The 13,878-nt window shown below is 39.1% G+C and overlaps 1 non-coding gene across 1 annotated transcript; it reads right to left on the reverse strand.

Annotated features, from left to right (window-relative positions):
• Positions 1-527: 527 nt before the first annotated feature.
• Positions 528-634, reverse strand: LOC121229991 (small nucleolar RNA R71). Its single transcript, XR_005927941.1, has one exon. It is a non-coding gene; the product is annotated as a small nucleolar RNA R71 (small nucleolar RNA).
• Positions 635-13,878: the final 13,244 nt, after the last annotated feature.

Genomic DNA, 13,878 nt, shown 5'->3' on the forward strand with positions numbered 1-13,878 from the left:
TCGATCACACAGTTCGTAGAAACCAAAAGGAAATAAGGCGCAACTTAAGATACATAGAGAACGAGCAAGAAGACGATACTCAACCTCCAACCATCGAGATGACTGAAAACCAAGGCAATCAGCTACCTCCTACAATTGCGGCTAATCAAAATCTTGTTCCATGTACTATGTATGATTATGCTAAACCTTCTCTAACAGGAACTGAATCTAGTATAGTTAGACCGGCTGTAGCTGCAAATACTTTTAAACTAAAACCTAACACAATTCAAATGATACAGCAGTTTGTTCAGTTTGATGGTTTGCAGGATGAAAATCCCAACGCTCACTTAGCAAACTTTCTGGAATTTTGTGATACATTTAAAATCAATGGCATTTCTGATGATTCCATTCGTCTTCAGTTATTTCCTTTTTCATTGAGGAACAAAGCTAAATAGTGGTTGAACTCGTTACCACGAGGGTCAATTACTACTTGGGAACAAATGACCAAAATTTTTTTACTAAAATATTTTCTGCCGGCTAAAACGGCTAAATTACGAAATGATATCTCTTCTTTTGTGCAGATGGATTTAGAAACACTTTACGATGCGTGGGAGAGATACAAGGACTTACTAAGAAGGTGCCCTCACTATGGGTTACCGCTTTGGCTTCAAGTACAAACATTCTACAATGGACTGAATCCCTCGACTCGGCAAATGGTTGACGTAGCTGCTGGTGGAACCATCAACAACAAAACACCTGAAAAGGCTTATGAATTCATTGAAAAGATGTCACTGAATAACTATCAGTGGCAAGTCATGAGGACTAAGCCAACAAAAATAGCTGGCGTTTATAACGTCGACTCAGTTACTATGCTGTCAAATCAGGCAGAACTTCTCAATAAAAAGATTGATGCTTTACTTGGTTCTACGCAGGTACATCCAGTAATAAGGTGTGACTCAAGTGGAGGAGGTGTGCATACAGAATATCAATCCTTCAATCCCATAACTGAAGAGGAACAAGTCAACTATATGGGTAACAATAACTTTAGATCTTAAAATAACCAATACAGTAATACTTATAATGCAGGTTGGAGGAACCACCCAAATTTCTCCTGGGGAGGTCAAGGGAATCAAAAGGCACAAAATCCTCAGGGTTTTCAACAACCACCTTATCAACAAGAGAAGAAACCGAACCTTGAGGAGATGCTCTCAAAATTTATATCAATGTCAGAAACCCGTTTCCAAAATACCGAGACATCACTTAAAAATCAACAAGCATCGATCCAAGGACTCGAAACTCAGATAAGCCAGCTATCCAAACTAATCTCCGAACGACCACAAGGTAGCTTACCAAGTAATACTGAACCTAACCCAAGGGAACACCTCAACGCAATTAGTACTCAAGATAAGGAAGGATTCATTGCACCTGAGCCAGAATTGATGCAAGAAACTGTGGTGAGCAAAGGTGAAAGTGAGGTAAGTCATAACAAAACGGTGAATGAAGAATATAGACCTCGTGTCCCATACCCTAATGCGAGAAGGAAAGACTGCTCAGACGAACAATTCGATAAATTCCTCAAACTTTTGAAAAAATTACATATTAACCTACCGTTTATTGAAGCTTTGTCACAGATGCCAAATGCAATGAAATTCTTAAAAGAGCTTTTAGTAAATAAGTGGAAGTTGGAGGAAAATGCAGTTTGCTCAACTATTCTACAGAATAAGCTACCCCACAAATTGAAAGATCTAGGGAATTTTACAATTCCTTGTTTAATTAGTAGTTTAGATATAAGTCATGCAGTAGCTGATTTAGGGGCTAGTATTAACGTCATGCCTTACAAAATGTTTAAGTAACTAGATCTTGGGAAACCTAAACAGACTGGGATAAGCATTCTATTGGCAGATAAAACTATAGGATTTCCTAAGGGTATTATTGAAGATGTACTCGTGAAAGTAGATAAGTTCATATTTCCCGTTAATTTCGATGTTCTAGACATAGATGAGGATAATAACACCCCTTTGATTTTAGGAAGGCCCTTTTTAGCAACTGCTAAAACAATTATTGATGTTGGTACAAGTGAGCGTACACTTCGTGTGGGAGAAGAAACGATCACCCTTCAAGCTCGTAATTCTGGCATCACATCGAACATTGAAGGTAATAGTCCACACCAATCTACTAAAACTGACAATATAACTTTGCATAAATTAAGCTTCAAAGAAGTTCACGAGCCATGTTCTAGAAATGATAGAGGACACATTCATGAAGAACGAAGGCTACGGATAGAGAAGCTAGATGAATGGCGAGCACACAAACTAAGAACACATGATAAACCGAAACTACACCAAAATAAGCCCGATACGTCTCCTCATCAACTTAAGGTTGGCGATAAAGTCTTACTAGATGCCATAGATCCCCACATTGTCACTACCACACCAAATGAGGAAATCCCTCTTACGGTACTCAGTATTTTTCCATTCGGTACGGTGGAGGTGAGTCACCCCAAGTTCGACACTTTTAAGGTAAACAACACCCTATTAAAACCCTATTTTGATTAGATTGATAGCAGAAATGAGGAGTATAAACTCCTCGAACCACCCTGACCATTCACTAGAGAGGTAAGTCGAGCTAAGACTATAAATAAGCACTTCTCGGGAGGCAACCCGAGCACTGACATATTTTGATTTCTTTATTTTTAATTTCTAATACTTTAAATCATTAACTTTATCTTTGAATTGCAAAGTTTTTCAGCACACATGGCCATGCACACGGGCGTGCCTAAAGCCGTGGCAAAGCAGGAGAAGAGACACGATCGTGCGATACGGTCGTGTGGAAGCAGGACATGATTTCCCCAAAACACAAGATGCGGTAGATCCCAATGGCCGTGCGACATGGCCGTGGGTGAACTTGATAGGTGAACACGGGTGTGGGACTGGAAAAACACGGGCATGCCAGGGGCAAGGCTCGATTCTATTTTTTCGACACGGGCATGAGACACTTTCATCGCTGGATGGTTCGCGAGGTGGGACTGGCGATGAGATGTGGTGGTGCTGACAATTCTGCCGTAGAGTAGTATCAATGTTGTCAAATCGTTGAAAACACTGATGCTCGAATCGGTTGAGGTGCTCAGAGATGTCAGCATATGAAGCCGCCGCATGAACTGGACGAGAGGGTGGTGGTGGCTGAGTTGGTGGGTCCTCGTGTTGTGGGGGGGACATTATGAGGAATATCCTCGTGGGCCTCCTCCTCAGTAGATTGTGCGATACAATACTGTGGAGGGTAGGTTCCTCAGCGCCTCTCGATCATTCTCATGCTAAGCATGCTCGAGATGCCTTGTGGAGGTATCTAGCCAATGAGGGTGAGGGATGATTCTTGGTTCGTGGTGTTGAGGAGCCCGAATCGCGTCAGCCAACTAGACTTATTCGACAGCAGCCCATTCGATACAGCGGTCTGTTGCTAAAGGTCGGGCCCGTAGTATTTGAAACAGTTCTTCTTAGGGCCCGTTGGGGAATTAGAGGAAAGGGTGACGAATAGGGATTAGGGAGTGGAGAAGGGGAGATTTCGGCTAGGGTTTTGAAAGGGGAAAGAAGATGAATACTGGTTTGCTTATATAGGGGAGAGCCACATGGCCTAGGGCCACGCCCGTGTACTCTGAAGGTGAGCCCGTGTTTTTCTAATTTTGCGATTTAAGTCGTGCTCGGCTACTATCCCACACCCGTGTGTCTTGGGCGTGTATGGCACATGGCCATGTCCCACGATCATACCTAGCTTTGTTCGCTTCTCCCACACCCGTGTGTTAGGGTACCACGCCCGTGTATTGTTGTCCACGGCTTCATGGCACAGGCGTGTCTCCAGCCCGTGTTGAAGAAATAGAATCGAGCCTTACCTCTGGTACGTCCGTGTTCACCTATCAAGTTCACCCACGGTCATGGGGATTTATCGCATCCCGTGTTTTGGGGAAATCATTTACCCTATTTTCTCACGGCTGTGTTTCCCTCCGTGTTGGTCACACGGCTTTAAGCACGGCTGTGTTATCGACCGTATGAAGCTGGGAACCTGTGCTTCAAATACCCTGTTAGTGACCTAAATGTTTAAAACTTGAATTTAAAATCATTTAAAATAATTTAAAATCGTTAGTACTCGGGTTGCCTCTCGAGAAGCGCTCGTTTATAGTTTAAGCTCGACTGTTACCTTGTTGGTATATTCAGGGCGGTTTGTGGAGTCGTAGCTCCTCTCCATCGACTTTAAAATCCTCACCATTATAAAGTTTGAGACGGTGTCCATTTACTTTGAAAGTACCGTTTGATGGGTGACTTACCTCTATTGTGCCATGTGGATGAACAGATTGAATTATGAAAGGTCCTGACCATCGTGATTTTAGTTTCCCGGGAAACAATTTGAGTTTTGAGTTGTATAGTAAGACGAGATCTCCAACTTTAAATTGTTTCCGTTGCTTTAAAAGAACGTTATGGTGCCGCTTTGTTGCTTCCTTGTATAGGCGTGAATTTTTGTATACATTGGCTCAAATTCATCTAGCTCGTTCAGCTGTATCAACCTGTTTTTTTCCTACAAGTTCGGGATCAAGGTTTAGAAATTTAATAGCCCAAAAAGCTTTATGCTCTAGTTCAAATGGTAGATGACAACTTTTTCTATAAACAAGTCTATAAGGTGATGTCCCTATAGGAGTCTTAAAAGTAGTTTTGTAAGCCCATAAGGCATCGTCTACTTTTGTTGCCCAGTCTTTTTTGTTTGATTCGACTGTTTTTTCAAGGATCTGTTTGAGTTCTCGGTTTGCTACTTCAACTTGTCCATTAGTTTGAGGATGGTATGGGGTGGCTATTCTATGATGAACTCCTTATTTCTTAAGGTCTTTTCAAATTGGGTATTATAAAAATGAGTGCCCCTGTCACTGATAATTGCTCTAGGTGTTCCGAATCTCGAAAAGGGTTTTTAAGGAAACGTACTACCACTCTAGCATCATTAGTAGGTAGAGCTTGGGATTCTACCCATTTGGACATGTAGTCAACTGCTACTAAGATGTATTTATTTCCGAATGAACTGGGGAATGGGCCCATGAAATCGATACCCCAAACGTCAAATATTTCACAAGAAAGCATATAGGTTTGAGGCATTTCATCACTTTTAGATATGTTACCTGTCCGTTGGCATTTGTCATATTAAGTAACATACCTGATAGCGTCTTTGAATAACGAAGGCTAATAAAAACCTGATTCAAGTATTTTATGTGGGCTCTTAGTTCCACTATAGTGTCATCTTGAGTGGTAGTGTTCCAATATTTTTGATATTTCTGATCCTGTAACACATCTTCTGATGACTTGATCTGCACATCTGCGAAACAGAAATGAATCGTCCCAAAAGTAGTTTTTCACAGCATTAAAGAATCACTTCTTTGCTGGTGTGTTAACCCTTTTGGGATAATGTTAGAAGCTAAAAAATTCGTGATGTCTGCAAACCAAGGTACCTCAGAGTTAAATATAGCGAAAAATTGATCTTCAGGGAACGAATCATTTATTTCCACGTCATCTAGTTCTCTGGTATTGGATTTCTCGAGCCTGGACAGATGATCAGCCGCTAGATTTTCAGCTCCTTTCTTGTCCTGAATTTCCAAGTCGAATTCCACAGCTAGCAACTCTTTTTTCGTAGTAGTATAGTTTTCTTGTGCAACCGTTAAGGTTTTGCTGGCGTAATAGATTGGTTGAAAATGCTTGTCTCTTCACTGTCCCAATATTGCACCTACTGCAAAATCAATCGCGTTACACATTAGTTCAAATGGAAAGTTCCAATCAGGTGCAATTATGATTGGAGCATTAATTAATTTATCCTTTAAAGTATTAAATGCTTCTAAACATTCCTGATCGAAGTTAAAAGGTATATTTTTTTCTAGCAATTTAGTCAAAGGCTTAGCTATTTTAGAAAAATCCTTAATAACTCTTCTATAAAAACCAGCATGTCCTAAAAAGCTTCTAATAGCCTTAACTGAACTAGGGGGTGGTAATTTTTTGATTGTTTCTATTTTAGATTTATCCACCTCAATCACTTTACTAGAAATTTTATGCCCTAGTACAATACCTTCTTGAACCATGAAGTGACATTTCTCCCAGTTAAGCACAAGGTTTGTTTCCTCACATCTTATTAAAACTTGTTTTAAATTTTTAAGGCAGAGATGAGAAGAGTTACCAAATACCGAAAAATCATCCATGAAGACTTCCATGATATCTTCCACGAGTTCGTCGAATATGGCTATCATACAGCGCTGAAAAGTGGTAAGGGCATTACATAATCCAAAAGGCATTCTACGATAAGTGAACGTACCATATGGGCATGTGAATGTCGTCTTTCTTGATCTTTAGGAGCTATTGGGATTTGGAAGTAACCAAAGAGTCCGTCTAGGAAGCAGTAATACATGTGTCCGGATAATCTTTCTAACATTTGGTCAATGAATGGTAAGGGGAAGTGATCTTTTCTTGTGGCGTCATTCAGTTTCTTGTAGTTTATGCCAACTCTCCACCTTGTAACCATTCTTGTTGGGATTAATTCATTCTTCTCGCTAGTCAACACCGTCATGCCTCCTTTCTTGGGGACAACCTGCACTGGACTTACCCAAGAACTGTCAGGAATAGGATAAATAATTCCGGTATCTAGAATTTTAATTACCTCAGCCTTTACAACTTCCTTCATCTTGGGGTTCAGACAACTTTGAGCTTGCACACACGGTTTGTATTCATCTTCCATCAAAATTTTGTGGGTGCAAAAAGAAGGAGTGATTCCTTTGATGTCAAAAATTTTCCATGCTATGGCCTTCTTATGTTCTTTTAATACTTGGATTAATTCCTCTTTCTCCTTGGGTTGCAAATTAAAAGCAATAATAACTGGTAATGTAGAATTATTTCCAAGGAATACATATTCTAAATGGTTTGGTAATTGTTTAAGTTCCAGTTTGGGAGGTTCCACAATAGAGGGTTTTTGCTTAAGTTCATCGTTTATCTTAATACCCTCATATTCTACTTGTCTTGACGGATGGTCATTAGGTTCGTCACCTATCTCCTCGTCTTGAGCTGGATACGGTTCTGTCGTCTCCTCTTGTACAATTTCCTGAAAAGAGTCTTGAGTAATATGATCAATAGAGTCAATGAAATAACATGAATCATCTTGTTCCCTATAGAATCTCTTAGCATCGTAAATTTTAAAGATCATCTCCTCGTCACCTACTCTAAGTACCAATTTACCATCACCCACGTCAATCACAGCTCTTGCAATGGCTAGGAATAGGCGCCCTAAAATTAAGGGTACTTCTACATCTTCATCCATGTCATGCACAACAAAATCAACAGGGAATATAAATTTATCTACTTTTACGAGTACGTCTTTTATAATACCCCTAGGATATTTAACAGATCTATCGGCTAATTGAATCTCATCCTAGTAGGTTTAGGTTCCCCAAGACCAAGTTGTTTGAACATTTTACATGGCATCAAATTAATACTAGCGCCTAAATCAGCTACTGCTTTTTCAATATTCTGATTACATATTAAGCAAGGGATAGTAAAACTTCCCGGATCTTTTAGTTTGGTTGGCAACTTATTTTGGAGTATGGTGGAGCACTCATTGTTGAGTTCTACTGTAGATAAGTCTTCGAACTTCCTTTTATTTGTTAAAAGCTCCTTCAAAAATTTTGCGTATGTAGGCATCTGTGAGATAGCTTCAACAAAAGGTAAGTTGATATGTAATTGCTTAAAAAGTTCAAGAAACTTACCGAATTGTGCATCAATGCGATCTTTTTTTAATTTTGCTGGATATGGAACCGGTGGTGTATATTCCTCCGGCATTGGTTTGTCACTATTTTCGAGTTTTTCTTCCCTCCTTTCGCTTTCCACGGCTTTTTGTGCTAACTTCTTTTCAGATTCCGCTAACACTTTACCACTCCTTAGTGTAACTGCTTTGACATGCTCTCTTGATTTGGTATTACTAAGTAAATTTCCTGGTGGTCTTTTCGAGATTAGTTTGGAAAGCTGGCTTATTGATTGCGTGATTCGTAATAACTAATAAATATTTATAATGAAGATCAAACCTAGACTAACTATTATCACGACAAAAAGGCAACCGCACCTATCGAACAATAGTATAGTAATGACAAGACCGGGATATCGTACCCAAGGGAACCAAAAGTACTAGTAATGACTATCTTTTTATTATCTAGCCTAAGAATAAAAGGTTTGTTTTAATTAACTAATTATTTAAACTAAGAACGCATAGAGAAAAGAATTGGGGAATTACTTTTGGCAAAATCGATTAACTTGAGACAATACCTAAGGAAAAATCCACTTAGACTGTACTTGTTATTATGGCTCCGAATCGGACGATTTATTCATTCAACTTGTTTCGTAGAGATCCTTAAGTTATGTTATTATCCCTATTCAAGACTAATAACGTCTAATCCCTAGATTGAATGACCAAAACTTTTCTCTAATTAACATTCTAGGGTTGCATTAACTCGATCTATGGATCCCCTTATTAGGTTTCACCCTAATCCGGAAAAATCTTATCACCCTATTTCTAGGCGCACAATCAACTCCGCTTAATTACGGCAAATGTACTCTTAGACAGGGTCTATTCCTCCTCTGAATATGACCGTGTCTTGAATCAGTATCCTAAGATATCGAAGCAAGAATTAAGAACAAGTTAAATATTTATCATACGATTTAGAAAATAATAACAAGATTCGTCTTAGGTTTCATTCCCCTTAGGTATTTAGGGGATTTAGTTCATAACTAAATAAGAAAACATCTCAGAAGAATAAAGAATACAAAACATAAAGAAAACCCAAAACTCCTGAAAGGGAATTGAGGAGAGATCTTCAGTCTTGATGATGAATCCAGCTTCTAAGATGGATCAATCGGCTTTCTTGGGGTAATTCCTTACCCCTCTTCTCATCTCCCTTTTTCTCCTCTTCTAGTACGTATTTATAGGCTTTGGAATGCCTAGAAACCCTCCAAAGTGGCATTTTCTGAATTGAACTTAACTTGGGCTCAGCAGGGACACGGCCGTATGACGTGATTGCTAGGCCGTGTTCGATCTGTTAAATTGCACACTGTCGTGTGGGTCAATGGTCAGGCTGTGTGAATAGTGAAAGCCATGGTCGACACCCTCGAAAGACACGGGCGTGTAAGCTGCCCGTGTGGCGAGGCTTAGGCCGTGTCAACTTCTCGATTTGATCTGTTTTGTCCCTTTTTGGCTCCTTTTGACTCTTGGTGCTCTCCTGAGTACAAAACATGAAATTAAAGCATTAGGAGTATCGAATTCACCAATTCTAATGAGAAATCATCTATAAAATGCATTAAACATGGGGTAAAATATGTATAATTTACGGTTTATCAAATACCTCCACACTTAAGCATTTGCTTGTCCTCAAGCAAAATTCTCAACTCATAATCAAAATAAATCCTTCTCAACTTATAATTTCTATCAAAAATATCTCAAATTAATCCATAGGTAATCATACATTGAGAATTTAACTAAAAGAACCTAAAAGTTTCAATCATTCCAAGTTGAGCATTTTATCCCGAAAATATAGGTGTCTTCTGTCATCTAAGTAATTACCTTTAATTCAGAATGTTACAGAGTTTTACATCCTCACTAAAGATTCACTGAAATCACTCGAGGTGTTTTAAGGACAATAAAGGAAGCACTCAATAGTCAATAATGGAAAGTTATTACCATAGGCTTGCATAAAAATCAAATCTCCACCACTTTAATTTTAAGATGATATATCAATCAAAATGTCTTTAGAGGGTTGTAATGAGGCTTGGTTAAGGGGTGTGGTCACAAGCTGAAAGAAAGGGTTAGAATCAAGATTGAATTGAAAAGTTGCCTAACTAGAAAAAGGGTTAATCTTCACTTGCGTACAACATAGTTGTGTTGTTTTTTTTAAGAACAAGTTAAAGAAAAAAGAAAAACATAGCTAAACAACTTTTCCAACTCAAATCTAGACAAAAATAGGTATCAAATTAACTTGAGGGATTTCAACAATAATAGGTTAATGGTTAATATTAAGGGTAATACAAGGAATGGCTCGTTAGGCTTAAGGGGGTTTACTAGGGGTTAATCGTGGAGGTAGGCTTTTCATGGCATGAGTGGGTTAATCCTAAGTGCCTTAATCATTTTGACATATCAAATCAAATGGTATGGTCTCGACATGCATAATCAAGCAAGTTCTAGAATAACAGTTCAATACTGATGCACTCAAAGTAATAATAAAAGTGAGCATGAAAGGATGAATAGATGCTCAAAAGGCTAAAAAATCTCACAAAAATTATGGCTTTTTGATGTTTAGACTCGTGAATTCTAATTCAAAGTAATATCTATACTTGGGGAAACAACCTATAATTTTAATTTCTTAAAAATCAACTTTTCATGCTTGATTCTCTAATGTCTTAAATTTTAAATAATCAATGCATAAATCCCTATGTTTTAATTCAAGATATATCAATTAGAATCATAAATCAATTAAAATTTATCCTAAATATGATATGAGAGCTTTTCAAGAGAACAAGGCAATCATTAATAAATACCCTCCACACTTAAGATGTACATTGCCCTCAATGTACAAAGATAGATATTAGAGAATAAAAATAAGATAGGGAGAGAAGTGAAACTTCCTGTATGATGAATTCCTCGAATTTAGAGTTTTGGAGAGTGATCGATTCGAGAGTGGAGGAGAATACTCCGGCGGTCGTAGAGGTTCATTAGGCCATAAGTCCTGCGCCAAAAGAATATTATATCTAGTGGTAGCTATGTTCGTGGTCGAGCAGGACATGGCAGTCGTGGAGAACCTTCCCCGGTGTAGTTGTAGTTCCTATGTGATGATGAGCTTAGGAGTTCTATATAACTGTGATAAAATCAGGAACTTTTTAGGAGATATTAGGAAGTATAAGGATTCGAAAAGAAATAACTGAGATAAAGAATAAAAATAAAATTCTAAAATCTAATAAAAATAATAGAAATAGTTTCAATAATAAGTAAAAATAGAATTTATTTCGAAATATCTTCATCGCTGGATGGTTCGCGAGGCGGGATTGGCAATGAGATAGGAAGGTGCTGACAACTCTGCTGTAGAATAGCATGAATGTTGTTAAATTGTTGAAAACACTGAAGCTCGAATCGGATGAGGTGCCCAGAGATGTTAGCATATGAAGCTGCCACATGAACTGGACGAAAGGGTAGTGGTGGTTGAGAATAGGGATTAGGGAGTGGAGAATGAGAGATTTCGGCTAGGGCTTTTGAAAGGAAGAAGAAAATGAACAGTGATTTGTTTATATAGGGGAGGGCCACACGGCCTAGGGAAACGCCCGTGTGCTTTGAGTGTGAGCCCGTGTGTTTCAAATTTTGCAATTTTAGGTTGAGCTTGGCTATTCTCCCACGCCTGTGTGTCTTAGGCGTGTGTGGTACACAGCCATATCGCACGGCCGTGCCTAGAGTTGTGTATGGTTATCCATGGCTGAATGGCACGGGCGTGTCGCACGCTCGTGTCGAAGAAACAGAATCGAGCCTTGTCCTTGGCACGCTCGTGGGTTTTAATTCCCACGCCCGTGTGTTCCTATCAAGTTCACCCACGGCCATGTCGCACGGCCGTGGAGATTTATCGCACCCCGTGTTTTGGGGAAATCATGTCCTGTTTCAACACGACCGTATCGTACGACCGTGTCTCTTCCCCTATTTGGCTACAACTTTAGGCGAGCCCGTGTGCCTGGCCGTGTGTGCTGAAAAACTTTGCAATTCAAAGATTAAGTTAATTGATTCGAAGTGTGAGAAAATAAAAATAAAGAAATCAAAATATGTTAGTGCTCGAGTTGCCTCACGAGAAGCGCTTATTTATAGTCTAAGCTCGACTTACCTCTCCGTTGAATGGTCAAAGTGGTTCGAGAAGTTCATACTCCTCATTCCTGTTGTCAATTTTAAAATAAGGTTTTAAACGGGTGTTGTTTACCTTAAAAGTGCCGAACTTGGGATGACTCACCTCCACTGTATCAAATGGAAAAATGCTAAGTACCGTAAGAGGGATTTCCTCATTTGGTGTGGTAGTGACAATGTGAGGATCAACAGCATCTAGTAAGACTATATTGCCAACCTTAAGTTGATTAGGAGAGGTATCGGGCTTATTTCTACGTAGTTTCGGTTTATCATGTGTTCTCGGTTTGTGTTCTCGCCATTCGTCTAGCTCCTCTATCCGTAGTCTTCATTCTTCATGGACATCTTTGTTCTCTTCATGATAGTAGCACACTGTCTCTGCTGTCTTTGTTCGAGGAAGTTCCTGCAAGGATGATTGAATATTAGTTTTATCATCAATAAGTTTTATAGCAGTATCTTGAGTCTTAGAGGTTTTGACTGAGTTGCGTGCTTAGAGTGTTACTGCGTCGTCACCTGCACAAAGTGTTATCTCTCCTGTGCCTACATTAATAATGGTTCTGGCAGTTGCTAAAAATGGTCGTCCTAAAATTAGAGGTACCTCGTTATCCTCATCCATATCTAAGACAACGAAGTCTACTGGGTAAAAAATTTATCAATTTTAACGAGGACGTCTTCAATAATACCCTAAGGAAATCTAACTGTTTTGTCAGCCAATTGTATCCTCATCCTAGTCTGTTTGGGTTTACTGAGACCTAGTCGTTTAAACATTTTTTATGCATAACATTTATACTTGCCCCTAGATCAGCTAAAGCATTATTCACAGATAGACTACCAATTAAGCAAGGAATTGTAAAACTCCCTGGATCTTTCAATTTGTTAGGTAGTTCATTCTTTAGAATAGCTGAGTAGACTGCATTGAGTTCCACATGCGATGTAGCGTCTAATTTCCTTTTATTGTGCAGAAGTTCCTTTAAGAATTTTGCTGAGTTGGGCATCTGCGAAAGAACTTCAATAAATGGTAAGTTACTATGTAATTTTTTTAAGAGTTTGACAAACTTACCGAATTGTTCTTCTGTTCTATCTTTCGTCATCGCTTTAGGATATGGCATACGAGGTTCATGATTTGTACTTACCTGTTTAGGATCATTATTGTTTACCTCTTCTCGTCCTTTGTTCATCGCGTTGTCTTGCTGTATTTCTGGCTCGGGTGCAATGAATCCTTCCTTATCTTGAGTGCCAATTGCATTGAGGTGTTCCGTCGGATTAGGTTCAGTATTACTTGGTAGGCTACCTTGTGGTCGTTCGGAGATTATTTTGGATAGCTGGCCTATCTGAGTTTCGAGTCCTTTGAACGATGATTGTTGATTCTTAAGTGATGTCTCAGTATTTTGGAAACGGGTTTCTGACACCGAGATGAATTTAGAAAGCATCTCTTCAAGGTTTGGTTTTTTCTCTTGTTGATAAGGTGGCTATTGAAAACCCTGAGGATTTTGTGGCTTTGGATTTCCTTGACCTCCCCAAGAAAAATTTGGGTGGTTCCTCCAACCTGCATTATAAGTATTACTGTATGGGTTATTTTGAGATCTAAAGTTATTATTACCCATATGGTTGACTTGTTCCTCTTCAGTTGTGGGATTGAAGGATTGATATTCTGTATGCACACCTCCTCCGCTTGAGTTACACCTCATTACTGGATGTACCTACGTAGAACCAAGTAAACCGTTAATCTTTTTATTTAGAAGTTCTACCTGATTAGAGAGCATGGTGATTGAATCGATGTTATAGACGCCGGCTGTTGTCGTTGGCTTTGTCCTCATAACTTGCCACTGATAGTTGTTCAGTGACATCTCCTCTATGAATTCATAGGCATCATCCGGTGTTTTATTGTTGATGGTTCCATCAGTAGCTGCGTCAATCATTTGTCCTGTCGAGGGATTCACACCATTGTAGAATGTTTGAACTTGCAGCCAAAGTGGT

This window comes from Gossypium hirsutum, chromosome A05 (genome assembly GCF_007990345.1).
Source record: "Gossypium hirsutum isolate 1008001.06 chromosome A05, Gossypium_hirsutum_v2.1, whole genome shotgun sequence".
Taxonomy (NCBI): Eukaryota; Viridiplantae; Streptophyta; class Magnoliopsida; order Malvales; family Malvaceae; genus Gossypium; species Gossypium hirsutum.